Source organism: Balaenoptera borealis (genome assembly GCF_965194805.1).
Source record: "Balaenoptera borealis genome assembly, chromosome: 2".
Taxonomy (NCBI): Eukaryota; Metazoa; Chordata; class Mammalia; order Artiodactyla; family Balaenopteridae; genus Balaenoptera; species Balaenoptera borealis.
Window position 1 is genome coordinate 153,044,132 of NC_138867.1, and position 15,229 is coordinate 153,059,360.

Genomic DNA, 15,229 nt, shown 5'->3' on the forward strand with positions numbered 1-15,229 from the left:
ATATTCACATATTATCAGTTGCCCCAGGAATGCCCTTTATAGCTCCTGTTCCTCAGTCTAGTATTCCTTTCAGGATCACAAGCTGCACTTTGTTTTCATGTCTTTTCGGTCTCCTTTGATCTGAAACAGTTCCTTTGCCCTTCTTTGTCTTTTTTGATTGTGACATTTTTAACTTTTTATTGAAGTTTTACATATGTATAATAAATGTAGAGTCCAATGAATTTTCCACAGATGGAACACACCTGTGTTACTGGCTCCAGAGCAAGAATTGGACCATAAACACAGTACCCCAGAATCCTCCTCCGCAGTTAACTTTTATTGTACACGTTGATAAGCCAAAAGAAGCATGAATTCTTTTTGGCCAAATTCAACTCTTTCATCCTAGAAGATCTCCTGATTATGGCTCTAAGTTGTCTTGTTCTCATAGTGGAACAGACATCTTGCTGCCATCTCAGACCAGGAAGGGGCGGGGCATTGCTGTCTGCTGTGGTCTAAATGAAGCCAAGTGTTCGACTTTAATGAAGTTAGACAGGGGAATGATATTGTTTACATCCAAAGATCAGAACTCCTTTAACTGTCTGTGGTGATGGACCCCTTTGTGATCCAATTCTTCGGGAACCTTTTAAATATGGTCCTTCTGCACTTGACTGTGTGCAGTTTGCACCACCTGGGACTTCCCGTGCAAGGTTGACCTCACCCAAACTGGTCTATGACCCATTCCTACTGACCAGCTGCATCATTGTGGCCATGTCAAACTGCTATGAAAGTTTCTGACCATGTGCCCTCAATTTCTATATTTCTCTCATGGGGCACGGATGGGATGGGGCTCATGGACCACATCTGGAGCAGTACTGGACTGGGCAGTAAGCTCCTCTCAGTCAGAATTCAGCTGGTTTACATGCTCGTGGAGCATTCCTAATTTCCCAGCCTGTTTCAGGCCACCATTAAATGCCTCCTGCACAGAGCTAATCTCCGTTTATACCAATACTTTTACTGGGGAGATGATTTCATTAGTATCTAATACCCTGATCTGACTCTAGGCTCCACGGAACAAAGACCCCCTCAGTTTTGCTCCCCGTTGTGTACTCGGTGGTGCCTGATGGGTAGGAGACACTCAATAAGTAGCTGTCACGTGGAAGAGTGAATCAGTAGTGCCTTCTGACGAACGACAAGACCGTGGGCCACCTCAAGAGATGTTTAAGCCCAAAGAAACCGCATTTGGCATAAAAGAATAGGGATCAATCATTCCGGCTCTGAGAACTCGAGGACATTTTGCTTGTTTTAAGTGGGAGAAATCGCACTTTTGAAAATGCCTAAACTGGGACTTAACATATACATAGTAGGCACTTAAAAAGCATCCACTTCTAGTTAATCATTTTGAGAGCGTAGCACTGCTTTAGCCGGGAAGCTGCATGTTACTATTTTCAGGAAATTCTACATTTGTCCAATTGTATTACTTTCTTAAAGAGTCACATTTAGCCAGGCCTCATTTCAATGTGTATTCTTATCATTTGCGGGGGTGGGACTGCAAAGTTCTATCTTACTAAACAACCAGAGCCCTATTTATTCAGAAAAATATAGATCGTAGATGGTTTGCAAGGAAAAGAAGGTTTTGACAACCAAACCTGGGAACGGATTGTTTTCAGGGACTTCAATAGGCTCAGCTGCTTTCTCTCCTGCACTTTTTTCCTTCCATGTGTATAATAATAATAACAATAAAGTTGATGCTTCACTCAGTAACGATAGGAACTATCACCAAAATGTCCTGAAACTCTCTCAACTATAGGACGTGATCTCTGGGGCAAACACTTAAAATTGCTGACTTTGGGTTTTCAAGTTCTGATGATCTAGGATATATTGTTTGTGCTGTGAGGCCCCGCCTCGAATTAGGGCTGACCAGTGGTAGCAAGACAGTCAGGAGTACTCTTTCATGGTAAGACTCCTCTGTTGGCTGGGTGAATCTTTAGTGGCAAAGAAATGTATATGAAATAGACATTTTCCTCACCACTTTCTCAACTTAGTTTTCTTAGTTGCTAGGTGGACAGTGATGATTTATAACTCCAGGGTGGCATTTTAGGAGAACTGGTAGGGGGTTAAAAAAAAAATAAAAGATAGTATAAATGTAAATGTAAAAGATACAGCTCATTCTGTCTTAGAAATTGTTGGTGTGAAAAGAGCTCAACAGTGTTTTATTTAAACAAGGTCGGCTCTGACCTTGATTGACTTGCAGTAAATTGCCTGGTACAAGAGGCGAAAGGAAGTGGAGAGAAAAATGGCAATCAGCACCAAATGTTTCACGTATTGATTGACAAGCACCAGACATGTGCTAGAGTAAAGATAAATTGGCCAACAGGGCCCATCTTGACAGCTCCTGAGATGGGAAAATTGTTCTTGTTAATTTGCTGCCGGAACCTTGTCATTTATGGAATGTGCACTTGAGTGTCTCCGAATTGTATAAACAAAGTTCAGATTCCTATGCAGCCTTGTGCTGTTCTTGGGTTTGGTAATTTTTTGGTGTGTATCACCAGGATGCATTTGTAAATGGCTTCCGAATTGGGGGAGAAAAAGGGAAGCAGTGTACCTGCTTCAAGCCGGCATCTTCCACTGAAATATAGGAAATTGCTGGGCAGACGTTTTCCACTCAACAATAGGTTTCAAACAAACACATGTGCAGAAGCTCCCCTTCCATCCACGTTCCATGATTCTCTTCTGGCGTGATGGATCTAACTGGCTTTATCGCACCGCAGGCTTGAATTGGCAGTTTTTAGATAGGTAAGTTTTATCTTAGAAATTTGGGAGTGGCCACAAAAATCCTTCATAGACTTTTTTCTATCTTCAGCCCTTCAGTATTTCTTTCTCTTTTAGTTGTCCCCTAGCATTATTTTTCTAGCACTTTCCCTCCTCTTTCTCTCCTTCCAGCATGCTGAATTAGTGAATGTCTGCCATTTCTCAGCCCCCTCCTTACATCTCTTTCTGTAAAATCAACTATAATTTGTATCAGGTAGTGAGCAGACTGCCAGAGAGATCCATCCAGCAGTCATCTTTCAGTCTTGTTTGCCATTTTTTGCAAATTAGGTGAAATTTTATTTTCCCTTTAAGGGTGTAATTTAAATTAAACCATTGTTGCCGAGGTTTCTTTGTATTTTTTTCAAGTAGAAATCCTCCCCATCATCACTTTCCTCTCTCTCTCTGAATTTTTCAGACTATTAGTCCATTCTTGGTAGGGCAGGAATGATATTTATTTTTATTTAAAAGGGCTGTGTGAAAAATAACTTCAAAATATAAGAAATATAAGAAATTGAATATACTAAAATATAAGTGAATCTTTGAAATAACTGGGTATTATTTTATCGTATTAATCACCTTCATTGATGTCACAGCTCAGAACAATGTATCACTTTCCCACTGTCTAAGAGAGATCCAGACTCAAAAATGTCCATAATTCCCATATAACTTTGCGCAGACCCCTTTAATAATAAGGTGTTCTGGTTTTAGGCAGATCGCATAGGTGTTTGAAGCAGCCTGGCATATGAAATAAGACAAAAGAGTGGTAGAGCCTGAAGCAAACTGGAGAATATATACCCCTCTGAAGGTATTCGAGGTTATGCCCACAGACAGACAGGCAGACAGGCAGACAGACAGACACTGCATTCTGCAGGCTGCCGAGATGCAGAGTTTGTGATTTTTCAACTTAAACTTAACCACATTTAACCTCTTCCAAAACACTCCCTTGATATCTCATTTTTATCTTCAGAGTAACCCTGGACGGCAGGCACTTGAAATTCCTTTTTTCCCACTTCACGTTGGAAACAGACGCACCAAAAATTCGACTTGTTAGGTGGAGACAGGGAACAACCTGGATAGCTTATCCTTGCTGTTGCTCCCGTGGCCATTCTACTTGCTAGTTTCCACCCACCTAGGTATCATACAAGACCTCCTTCCAGCCTTGTTCTTTCACCTCCCTCTACTAAGCAATGTCTAATTCCCAAACCATCTCTGTCTCTACTTGTTATCAGCCCCTCCTTTCCCAAAGAGAGTTCACTGCACTTTCTCTGGGTTCCCACTCCACTCTAAGCTGATGCCTTGAAGAGCAGTCACCACACTGAAAACAGTTATGTATTTACGCATCTGTGTTGCTCACTAACGTGTGAATTCCTCGAGGGCACAGGCCAGTCTGGTTCCACGTTTTGTTCCTGCTGTCTAGCCCGGCTCCTGTCACATGGTCAGCCCTCAGTGAAGACTGGCGGAGCAAGTGTGAAATGTTAGCATACACTCATGACAGCTCAGCGACTTAGAAAAGCATTGGATCCAGCATCCCTTCACTCAACTTTTTTCTCCTTCTACATGCATCCATCCATAGGGGCTGACTGGCGAATGGTTGGATTTAGAAATTATCCTGAGTCAGAAACAAGAGGCAAAGGGAAACTCTGACCTGTCCGCAGCGCTTAGACTGCTAGAAATGTTCACCCCCAAGTAGCCTAAAAGTGCTGGGGAGTCTTTTTTAGAATGCTCAGGTGTTGTTTACGTGCTGCCAGGAATCTTTTGAAAGGTTGAGAACAGATGAAGCCGCAGGGGAAAATGCTACAAATGACACTGAATACTTCAATGCTAGGGTATTTTGGACCTCTTTTATTAACAAATTAATAGCCCGGGACATGCTTATGAATCACATTCCCAAGGCTAAGTTTCACCAGGGACCAGTTTATTGGAAGAGAAAGCGTCTTTGGATCGTCCCTAAGTGGCATCTTTAGCTCCACGTAAACGAACTTGATTTCTCCCCTTCTACTTCTATAGGAACCACATTCCAAATTATGCATTATCTTGAGGATAGTAAGGATATGGTATCAGAGAATCTTGCTTTTGGACTGAACCACAGAAGTCATCTTACTCCATTTTTATCCACACTTGGATTTCCTCTCTAGCATCACCACTAAGGGCTGTTTAACATCTGCTTGAATGCCTCCACCCATGGTGAACTCACTCCCACACAGGAAAGTGCATTTCTTTTGTACACCAGTCAATTCATTAGAAAATCCATCTTACTTAGCTAGACTTTTTTTTCTTTTCTCCTCTATTTTTGGCCCCCTTTCTGCCCTCTGTAAACAAACAAAATAAATGCCACCCTCCCTCTACAGGGCTAGAGAGTATGGACTAGATCAGATCTGCCCTTGTGCACACCGGACCCTGCCTGCTCAGTCTCCACTTCTCCTGGCTGAGCATCTTAGTTTCTTTTAGACTTTCACCTGACTTGAATTTACTCCCCAACACCATCCTGCCATTTTCTATGAATATCTTCTAGTTTACAGTGTCATCTTGAAACATTACTACTTCTATGAGCATGTTTTGACTGGCTTAGTGTAGAACTTGAAGAAGTATGGTGTCTCTTGATCAGAGCTTTGACTTCTCTTAGTAGTTTGTTTGGGCCAAACACATCCATCAGTGCCTCATAGCAGGGCTGCTATTTTATATGTGCTTCTGTTGAATCCTATCTTCCCATCTAGTGCTTGCATAGGTTTTCTTTTTTCTTTTTTCTTCTTTTCTTTTATCCTCCATGCAGAACTTTACATTTACCCTCGTAGATTTCAGGTTGGGTGACTCAGGTACGTTTGGATCTTCATTCTCATGTCCAAAATATATGCTTTTAATTCTACCACTGTGTTCTCTACAAATATACTAAGACCTTTATTTGTATCCTTCTTCAGTTTTTCCATGAACATATGGGACATGCCCAACAAGAGAGCCCCGTGGCTTATCACTAGGAACATGCAGAGGGATAGTCTTTGGTGGGTCAGAACAGACAGTTGAATAGGTCATGAGAGTTGCTTCAGAGTGTTAAATAGTAAATGCATAATAATAATGTGACCATAGATCTTACTCTTGGATTGAAAACTCAAGTTCCCATAAGGACCATCTAGGCAATAAGAATGAATGAAATAGCCAGGGGTAAGTAAGAGAGAATGGTGATGTCTCTGGTAAAGTAGAGAGCGTGCATTTCAATCAAAGGCGTTAAAATTCAATTTTTAAAAAACCACTGTGTTTTCAAAAAAATATGTGTCTATGCAATGAGACCAGTGAGCTGCCACAGGGCAGACTCTTCTCTAGAGAGCAGCATTAGAACCAAGGAATGGACCCGTGTATTTCTCCCATGTAGACAGCAGTCCCCAGCTCTTAAAGATTTCCTGGAGAGTCACGGCTGAAAAACTAGTGCTCTGAGCACTTTTCCTTCTTGGGCAGTTGTTAAGATATTAGTCGATTCACTAACTGGTGACTTTTTACCAGAACTGACAGTGTCAGCATTTCTTCTGTTTGTTGTTGATTTGATTGTTCTCACAGAGCTTGGTTTTCTGGCTGAAGAATTTGGGAGCAGGCTGGGCATCTTTCCCACTTCCACCCCACTCCCAGCGCCCTGCTGTGGGTGGTCCTGATATTGGACAAGACAGACTATGTAGAACAGGCCTCCTTTAAAGCCACATTGTACATTGTGTTCGTTTCCTATTATGAATCTGATTGCCACAGATTTAGTGGCTTAAGATAACACAAATTTATTAGCTTATAGCTCTGGAGGTGAAAAGTCCAAAAGCAGTCCCAGTGGACTAAAATCAAGGTGTCAACAGGGAGCATTCCTTCTGGAGGCTCTAGGGACGAGCCTGTTTCCTTGCCTTTTCCACTTCTAGAGGCTGCCTGCATTCCTTGGCTCCTGGCCCCTTCCTCACATCACTCCGACCTTTGCTTCTGTGGTCACATCTTCTCCTTGACCTCTGACCCTCCTGCTTCCTTGTTATTTCCCTCTTATCACCCCAACCCAAGATCCTTCACTCAATCACATCTGCAAATCCCCTTTTACTGTGCAAGGTAACATACCCACAGGTTCCAGGGATTAGGATATAGATGATGCTGGGGACCATCATTGTGTTCATCACATAGGTTATAACTCAGTTATAATGTATGGCCTCAAGGCCAGCTGGAGGGTGAAAGCACTCAGCTCTGTCACCTTCATTCTCATCAGCTGTGTGATGCTGTAGTGGGGAAGGGTTCACTGAGGAGGGGAATTCTACTAGGACTTAGGTGACAGTCCCAGTTTCTGTACTATGCTAGGTCATGTGATGGAGAGAGAAGATAGAGCTCCTCCCCTGAGCTCAAAATTTAAAACAAGAAACTACTTTCCTCCTCCCACATTTAACCCAGAGAGGATGTAGCCTCACTTCTGAAAGTAAGCAAAGCCATAAATACAATCCAGGAAAAGCCTGGGAAATAACTTCCCGGGAGCTGTTCCAGAAGATAGGGATTGCAAGGTAAGATTTGCGTGATTATTTAAGAGAAACTCCTTTCCAAAGCACCCAGGCTGTGAAGACAAAGCAAGAAAACTGGACCTTCAACTGGTCGCCAAGGGCTGGCCTCATCTGTCTATCCCATCCCCCGCCTCCCAGCCCTTCCCAGTAGCGTGCAGGGAGTTCATAGTAGCTCTGTAGTACTGGATTCAGGGACTGGTGTGACGTAGATGAGGTTTGGCATTAAAAATGCTAAACAGTTACAACTCTGAATTTTCTCATCTTCATTCACGAAGGTGTTATGTTTCCCACCTAGTACCATCACTCTTAGAGGGCATGAATCACTAATTGTTATCTGAATCTCGGGAGGTAAGTTTCTCCATGGAACCCAGCAGCAAAGAACAAAGCCTTAAACCTTATATATGAGGAAATGTGTCAGCCTACATGGAGATTTCCATTTCCCAACTTGGATATTATGTTGATTGGAGTAAGTGGAAGATTAAGGGGGCAGGGTTGTTGATCAGTGTGATCATTTGCTAGGTGATAGAGGGTGGATAAACTACTCGAGCGAGAGCCAGTTTTACCTTAGTTTGTCCTGTGACTCATGAATTCTGAGTCCTGGTGTGAAGTTCTTTGTCTTTGATGAGAAGACACTTAATGCTTGTGTGTATAGTCATTGATTTTTAAAAATGTATTATAAAGAAATATGTATATATCTGTATCCAGATTTCTCCTAGTTGCCAAAGATATTAAGCAAGGATTTTTTTAGTGTCAAACACTACAGAAGTATTTGGTAAGGTCAGAAAACCTGTTCTCTTATTTCCCTTCTAGAGGTTACTCATCTTCTTGTTTTAGTGTATTAAAAAAGCTTCCCTGCAAGGCTTCTGATTTTGGCCTTGAATGTAACAATACCAGAGCTCAAGGGTAAACTTCTGACTATAAGGAATAAAAAAATGTTCTGGGGCTTAAGCTTTGATTGAGGCCATGTCTGTCTTTGTGAGAAGCAGCAACAGCAAAAAGGAATCTAAGGGTCAAGACTTGCTTGGGTCTTTCTGCAGGCGACAGCTAGAGATTGCTGCAGCTCACTTGTTGTGGAGGGAGGTGGGTAGGAAGTGAAGGAAATAGAAGTGCTGTGTTCCTTCCTCTTCTCTTCATCTCTCTGGCGAAAGAAATTGAATCCAAGGAGTTATTGTCTCTTTTAGAAATGTCTTTGTTAGAGTTACATCAGTTAATATTGTCTTAATTGACCCTATGATTTTTAAAAAATAAGGAAAATAGTATTATATGTTGGCTGCTTATTACCTAATACCAATTGTCTACACTACACACAGAATTTTCCCCACTCCGTAATTCTCATCTCCCCATTACCGTATCCTTGATATTCTTAATGAAGAGCCAGCAGCCAGGGATGCTTGAAATGATATTGAAATTATTTGAGAAAGGCTTCTAATTTAGCTATTGGGAAATATATATGTTAAAATTATAGGTAGCTGATTTGCTTTTCAACTTTTGTAGGGTTTTGCAAGTTTAAAACACTCACGTCAAAGGTAGAACTAATAAAAGCACAGTTGAACTTACTATATTATGTCAAGATTTACAGTAACAAATTATTGTTTTTCAGCTATGAAGATACCATTAAGCATATGCCAAACAATCAGTGCATGACTGTAATAGGTTCATGAAGGAAAGGCTTTTTCTAATCGAATTCAGTGGTGTTTTTCCCAAGACAGCAACAGCTTTTATAAAATGATGGTTATATCTCCTCATTATAGAACCTAATCTCCCCCAAAGACATTCAGCAGCTGCAAAACGCTAGCATCTTTTAGTTGTAAATTGTTTTTTATTATTTATTCCTATTTAACTAAAGAAGAAACAGCCATCAGATGATTTAACAAGATGAGAATTTAGTGGTTTTAACATTTGACAGCCCCCGATTGTTAGCCCATGCATCGATCTCTTTACATCTGCGCTTAATGGTAATTGGTATTTTTTTGCTTTCTTGCCTCTACTGTATACGCCGAGTATGAGTCTTCTAGAAAGCAAATGTGCATGATCAGCTCTTTTATATTTCTCTTTAGCATGGAATTTAAAGTTATGTGTACTCCTTGTAGAATGTAAGAAATTGCAGAATTAGACAAAAAGGGGCACATGTGCCCTGCTGTGGTAAGTCACATTTTGATAGGCGGTGTCATTCTGAGCTGGATTTGTTACCCACGAAGTGATATAGGAAAGGCAGAAGACAAGACGAAAACCTCTATTTGAGTGATGGGCATTATGATTTACTGGTGCACATCCTGTTGCAAATGATACTCCACAGTGGGAACACTTGAGAAAGTGATCATGCTCTGTTTGAGACTGTTCCATGGAATTTAAAAATAAAATGGGACTAATGAGTTTTCGCATCACTCCATTGGTAGAACTCTCAGGGGACGACCAGCCAATTTAAATAAATAAGATTCCATAACCCTATGGGAGATTACAAGGGTGAGACATTCATTTGCATCGAGACTCCTTTTGAGAAGAGGAAATTTCACTCATAACCTACTTTTAAGTAGATGGTTCCGACGTGATTTTTGTGGCTACATTTCCTTTGTTGCATTCTTTTTTTATAATTCTTTTTATTAAGTTATTTTTTCTAACATCTTTACTGGAGTATAATTGCTTTACATTGTTGTGTTAGTTGCTGCTGTATAACAAAGTGAATCAGCTATACGTATACATATATCCCCATATCTCCTCCCTCTTGTGTCTCCCTCCCACCCTCCCTATCCCACCCCTCTAGGTGGTCACAAAGCACGGAGCTGATCTCCCTGTGCTATGCAGCTGCTTCCCACTAGCTATCTGTTTTACATTTGGTAGTGTATATATGTCCATGCCACTCTCTCACTTCGTCCCCGCTTACCCTTCCCCCTCCCCATATCCTCAAGTCCATTCTCTTCATCTGTGTCTTTATTCCCGTCTGCCCCTAGGTTCTTCAGACCTTTTTTTTTTTTTAGATTCCATATATATGTGTTAGCATACGGTATTTGTTTTTCTTTTTCTGACTTACTTCACTCTGTATGACAGACTCTAGGTCCATCCACCTCAGGAGAATGTTTGTCTTTCTTTCCAGGACTTGGCATATTTTCCTGGAAAGGTTTAAGCAGTTTCTCCACCATTAATACTGCATGCCTGTCTAGAATGGCGGGTCACTCAGAACCAATTAAGCAACCGTTTCATTCCACAGACTATCACAATTTGCTTTTTACCTATTCTGTTCAGACTGAAGCTGTATATTTGTGGCCAATTGCTATCCAGGCTTTACATTTTCAACTTCATAGATAGAAATTCATCTTCCAGTTTTGTGATAAGATAATTCAACGACAGCAAAATGCAAATAAGACTCTAAAAATTTATGGAGCTTTACATAAATAACCACTTCCCTATCATGATAACAACTGAGAACTTTGTACAGTTGTGAATCTACATTTCTCTTTATTCAATAAGTGTAACCTTAATGCTGTTTACCATTTCATTTGTATTATTTATATATCAACCAAAGGGTATGAACACTAAAAAATAATTTCACATCACCTATCTTCCATTTCTTTCTATTTTAAAAGCCCTGAAGATACAGTTCTCCCATAAATAATAATAAAAAGGCGCTATATTAATATTTCAACCGAGATCCCCATCTACTCATGCACACACACACACAAATACATATTCTCTAATATATATACACACCCCTCCCTACATATTAACTGTGCCTGAGGCTTGCAAGAAAATCAGGTCAAGCTAAAGGAGAAATCAGAGAATGGGACCAAAATTAATATACTACTCTGTACCACATGTGAATATGAGTTTGCAGGGGGAAAATGGCTAATTCTCTGGACCACTCCTATCTCTGTCTATGTTGAGAAATATTGACTCTGAGGCATGTATAGCATCACCTTGCCTGGACAAAGGTGACAGTTCAGCTCTCTCAGCTTAGATTTTATTAGATTTTCTTCAGTCAGATAAAAGATGGGTGTCTACCTTGTCAATTTTGTTCTGTTTCAGAACATCTAAAAGCTCTTTTTGTACATCTTTCTTCCTGGGAGATATTTTTTTGTAAAGTTGTGAATAAAATAATGATTTGCCTATCTGTATGAGAAGGGTTTTCTAGGCAACGATTAGCATCATTTTCAAACATTGGGAATGGTTTTTGGTCCAGGTGTGCCTTTCATCTTATGCTATGTGCAAAAGCAAGCACATAGCATCAATATGTGAATACGGTGGGATTCACGCCTCTGTAACCATGGTTTATTCAGGCCACAAGCCGAATTATTGTTGGCTTCTCCCTTTCGCTTATGCCCGCATTAATCCATCAGCAAAACGTGTCAACCTTACCTTCAAAATGTTTCCAGGTTCTGATCTTCGCCACAGTCCGAGCCCCAATAATCTCTAACCTGGTTATTACAGCACCTTCTAACGGGTCTCCCCGCTTCTGCCCTGGCCTCCCTTAGGTCTGCTCTCAACCCAGCAGCCACAGTGATCTTGCTAAACTGTACATCAGACGGGTCACTCCTCCCTCAGAAGTCTCTAGCAGCTCAGAGTGAAAGCCAAAGACCTCACAGTGGCTTGTCAGGCCTCCCTCTTCCTCACCTCTCACTGCATTCCAGGCTCCCCAACCTGCTTGCTCTTCCTGGATGCACCAAGCATGCTGCCAGCTCAGAGCCTGCATCAGTGCCATTCCTTGTGTCTGGAATGCGCTTCCCCCTAGGTATCAGCGTACCCCCCTCTCTCACTTCCTTTGGATCCCTGTTCAAATGTTGTCTTAACTGGGAGGTCTTCCCTGATGACCTTGAATTAAGTAGCACCACTTTTAAGCCCCACCTTGCCTCTCGCTAGTCCCCTTACTGTTCTCTATTTTCCCCTGTAGCCCGTGTATACATGCATACACGTAGGTGTTTGTATATGAGTGCCTGTAGGTATGTTATTTTGTTGGCTTTTTATTTGTTATTATTTTCGTTATTACTTCTTTGTTGGTTTTCCTCTCTCCTCACCAGAATATAAGCTCTAGGAAGGCAGAGATTTTGGTTTTTCACTTCAGAGCCCTAGCCCACAGAACAGTGCCTGACGTGTATTAGACACTCAGAGAATATGTGTTGAATAAATGGAAGAAAGGGAGGGAGGGAGGGAGGAAAAGGAAGGAAGGAAAGGAAAGGAAAGAGGGAAGGAAGGTGAGGGCGGGAAGAAAGGTCGGGCCAGGAAGGAGAGAGAGGAGGGAGAAAAGGAGGGTTCGTGCATCTTTTTTTTTGGCTTGTCTAGGAACTCTGATGGGAATTCCCTACTAGTCCTTTTATCTTCCACACAGCCTCTTATACTGGATAGAAACTATTTTAGTTTAAGTACACATATGCCAACTCTTGGCTTAAACAAACAATGTGGCTTGTTTACTGGGATCATAGGAAAAAAAAAAAAAAGGTGGGAAGAGGGAGCCCGACATGCCGGTTTCTGCCTGTACATTGGCCAGTCAGCCCCTCCCGCAGTTGGTTTGCCAAATGAGTGAGCAAATGCGTGTTTACCTCCCAAGTGAACATTAATCACTGTTTACCCCATGCTTTGAGATCCACAGATGAAAGCACTCGTAAAAGGAAAAAAATGTTATGACTTTGCAAATGGTTACAGGCTCTCATTTAGCTCTGGAAACTGATCAAGCAGGAATGTTGAATCATGAGAGTAAGGTTGGCCAAATATTACACTTGTTATAATTAATCTGAGCCTGAGCTTCAACACAGTGACATGTTTCCTTTAAATAAAGGGAAGTCCTCTAAGGATGCATTGAATCTATATGGGTCTCAGTTTTCAGCTGGGAACTACAATTTTTCAGATATGCGGAAGACAGGAAGACAGATGTGTCTCTGACTTCCTGTGGGGCAGGGAGATGCTCTGGGCAGACTGCTTACTTTTGAGACATCTTCTAAATGATCCTCTCTCTCCTTTACCCCAAGGGACAGTGACGACACCACACACAATGGTGGGGATTTAGAACTGGAGCTGAATGTAAAGGGCCTGTAATCCCACCTCTCACTGAACTCGAAAACACTTTCTGTGGCCTTGGTGACCAGGGCTGATCAGGACTGCTTAAATAATCTCTGTGACGGGGAGCTTATTACCTGTAAGGTTGCAGATTCTGATGTTATTCAGCAACTGTTGTTAGAAAGCTCTTTGCCTGTTTCTCCGTTTGGTCAAATAGTAATATTAAACACTTTCCATGAGCAAGTGCTTTGTGAGGTGCTGGGAGATGGAAAGATTAAAAACAACAACAGTAATAGTGCAGATTCAACCACCACCGAGAGCGATGCTCTAGCCTAGAGGACAGCCTGAAATGTAGTAATTATTCAATAAATATGTTTTGAATGAAGAGTGGATTACACTCTAGGAAGAATGAGAAAGTACATGCCTAAGGAACCATAATACTAGGTAGAACTTAGATAAAGGAGAGGGGAAAATAGATACCGTCGATATCAAGCTGAATCTGCCTCCTTTAACTTTCATCATTCCTAGCACTGACATCTGAACTCATTCCAGAAAGTTCATTTCTTCTTCCATGGATCATGATTCAGTGATTTCAGGATTGCTACATCTTCCCTTACCTCTTTTCCAGGCTCAAGAGTTGCAGGGCCTATAATCTCTTAAATGATTTCTAAAACACACATCAGTCTGAATTTCCTCCCCTGGGCAAATCCCGTTTCTCAGCTAGGCTCTTAAGATCATGTTAGCCGAGAATGGAATGGACTGGCCAGTCCAGGTGTGATCACACCAGCATAGCCTACAGTGAGACTCTTTTTTTCTTATGCGTCTCATACTGCACAAACCATTTGGTTCTGGAGCCCTCCTCTCCTGGGACACATGTTTCTATTCTAAGAAAGCCCAGTGTTCCAAAGAACACAGTTTGGAAAATAAGGATGTAACATTTTATGTTGGGCTTCATTTCAGGAAGAGGGGGCAGTACCTATTTTACACATTTTGCAGTACAGTTGTAAAATTGTAGCCCATTAATATGACTTGCTATGAAACTCGATTTTCTTCATTGCAACTTGAACTCTGGTTTTTCTATTTATCCTTCAACTTGAATATTATTAAGAGTAGTGTAATTTAGTGGACAGAACCTTGGACTCAGGTCACTAATTCGCTGTGTGTTCTGGGAAAAGCCACTTTCTTTCTCTGAACCACAATTCTGTCATCAGCAAAGTGACATGGTTGGTCCAGATACTCTCCAAGGTTCCTTGTAAAGCTAGCATTCACTGGTCTTAAGCCATAGCTTTCTTTGACTTTATCCAGATCATTCTATGAATTTTACTAATCTCAGGAAAAGAACAAGAGGTAACCAGTTAGCTGTTCTAAAGAGAAGCAAAGGAGCAAAGAAGACAAGCAACAGGTCAACCTTACCTACTGCTTCTAAGGTTCACCTAACCTGGCAGAACTACGTAAATGGTGAAACAAACGTGAACTACTACCAGTGACTGTCTTTGCTCTTTGCCTGTACAATGTGGCAAGTTTTCATAAGAAAAAGCTTCAGATTTTCTGTGTATGTTAAGTGATACTGACACTTTAATCACATCACTTCTACCATGGTGGGGTTGCCCCACCATGTTCATGCCCCACCTTGCACATCATGACATCACCTGACATGCAAACTCCTCACTCACCTTAAGTCTTTCTGCATTTCAGCCCTGGTTGGCAGTGGTTTCTTTCTTGGCAACTGCGATTGTTTGAAAATAATGTCAAAACAAATCATTTCCCTTTTTCACTCCCTGACAGTTATTTAGTGGCTATGCCTACTCCCGTGACTCTGCCCTCATCTCTTTAATTAGTCTTTTCCTCTTCTCTCTCTTTCTCTCTCCTCCATCGATTCCCTTGACTAATTCAAAACTCCCCCAAGAAGTTGGGCAGATGCATCTCAGGGGTGGGAAGAAAGAAGCAACCGTTTCCTA

General features: G+C 41.4%; 1 protein-coding gene across 14 annotated transcripts in view; it reads left to right on the forward strand.

Moving 5' to 3' along the window:
- The window catches only part of TENM2 (teneurin transmembrane protein 2), a 590,108-nt gene that overhangs the window by 156,642 nt on the left and 418,237 nt on the right, over positions 1-15,229 (forward strand). The gene's annotated exons all lie outside the window — the stretch shown is intronic.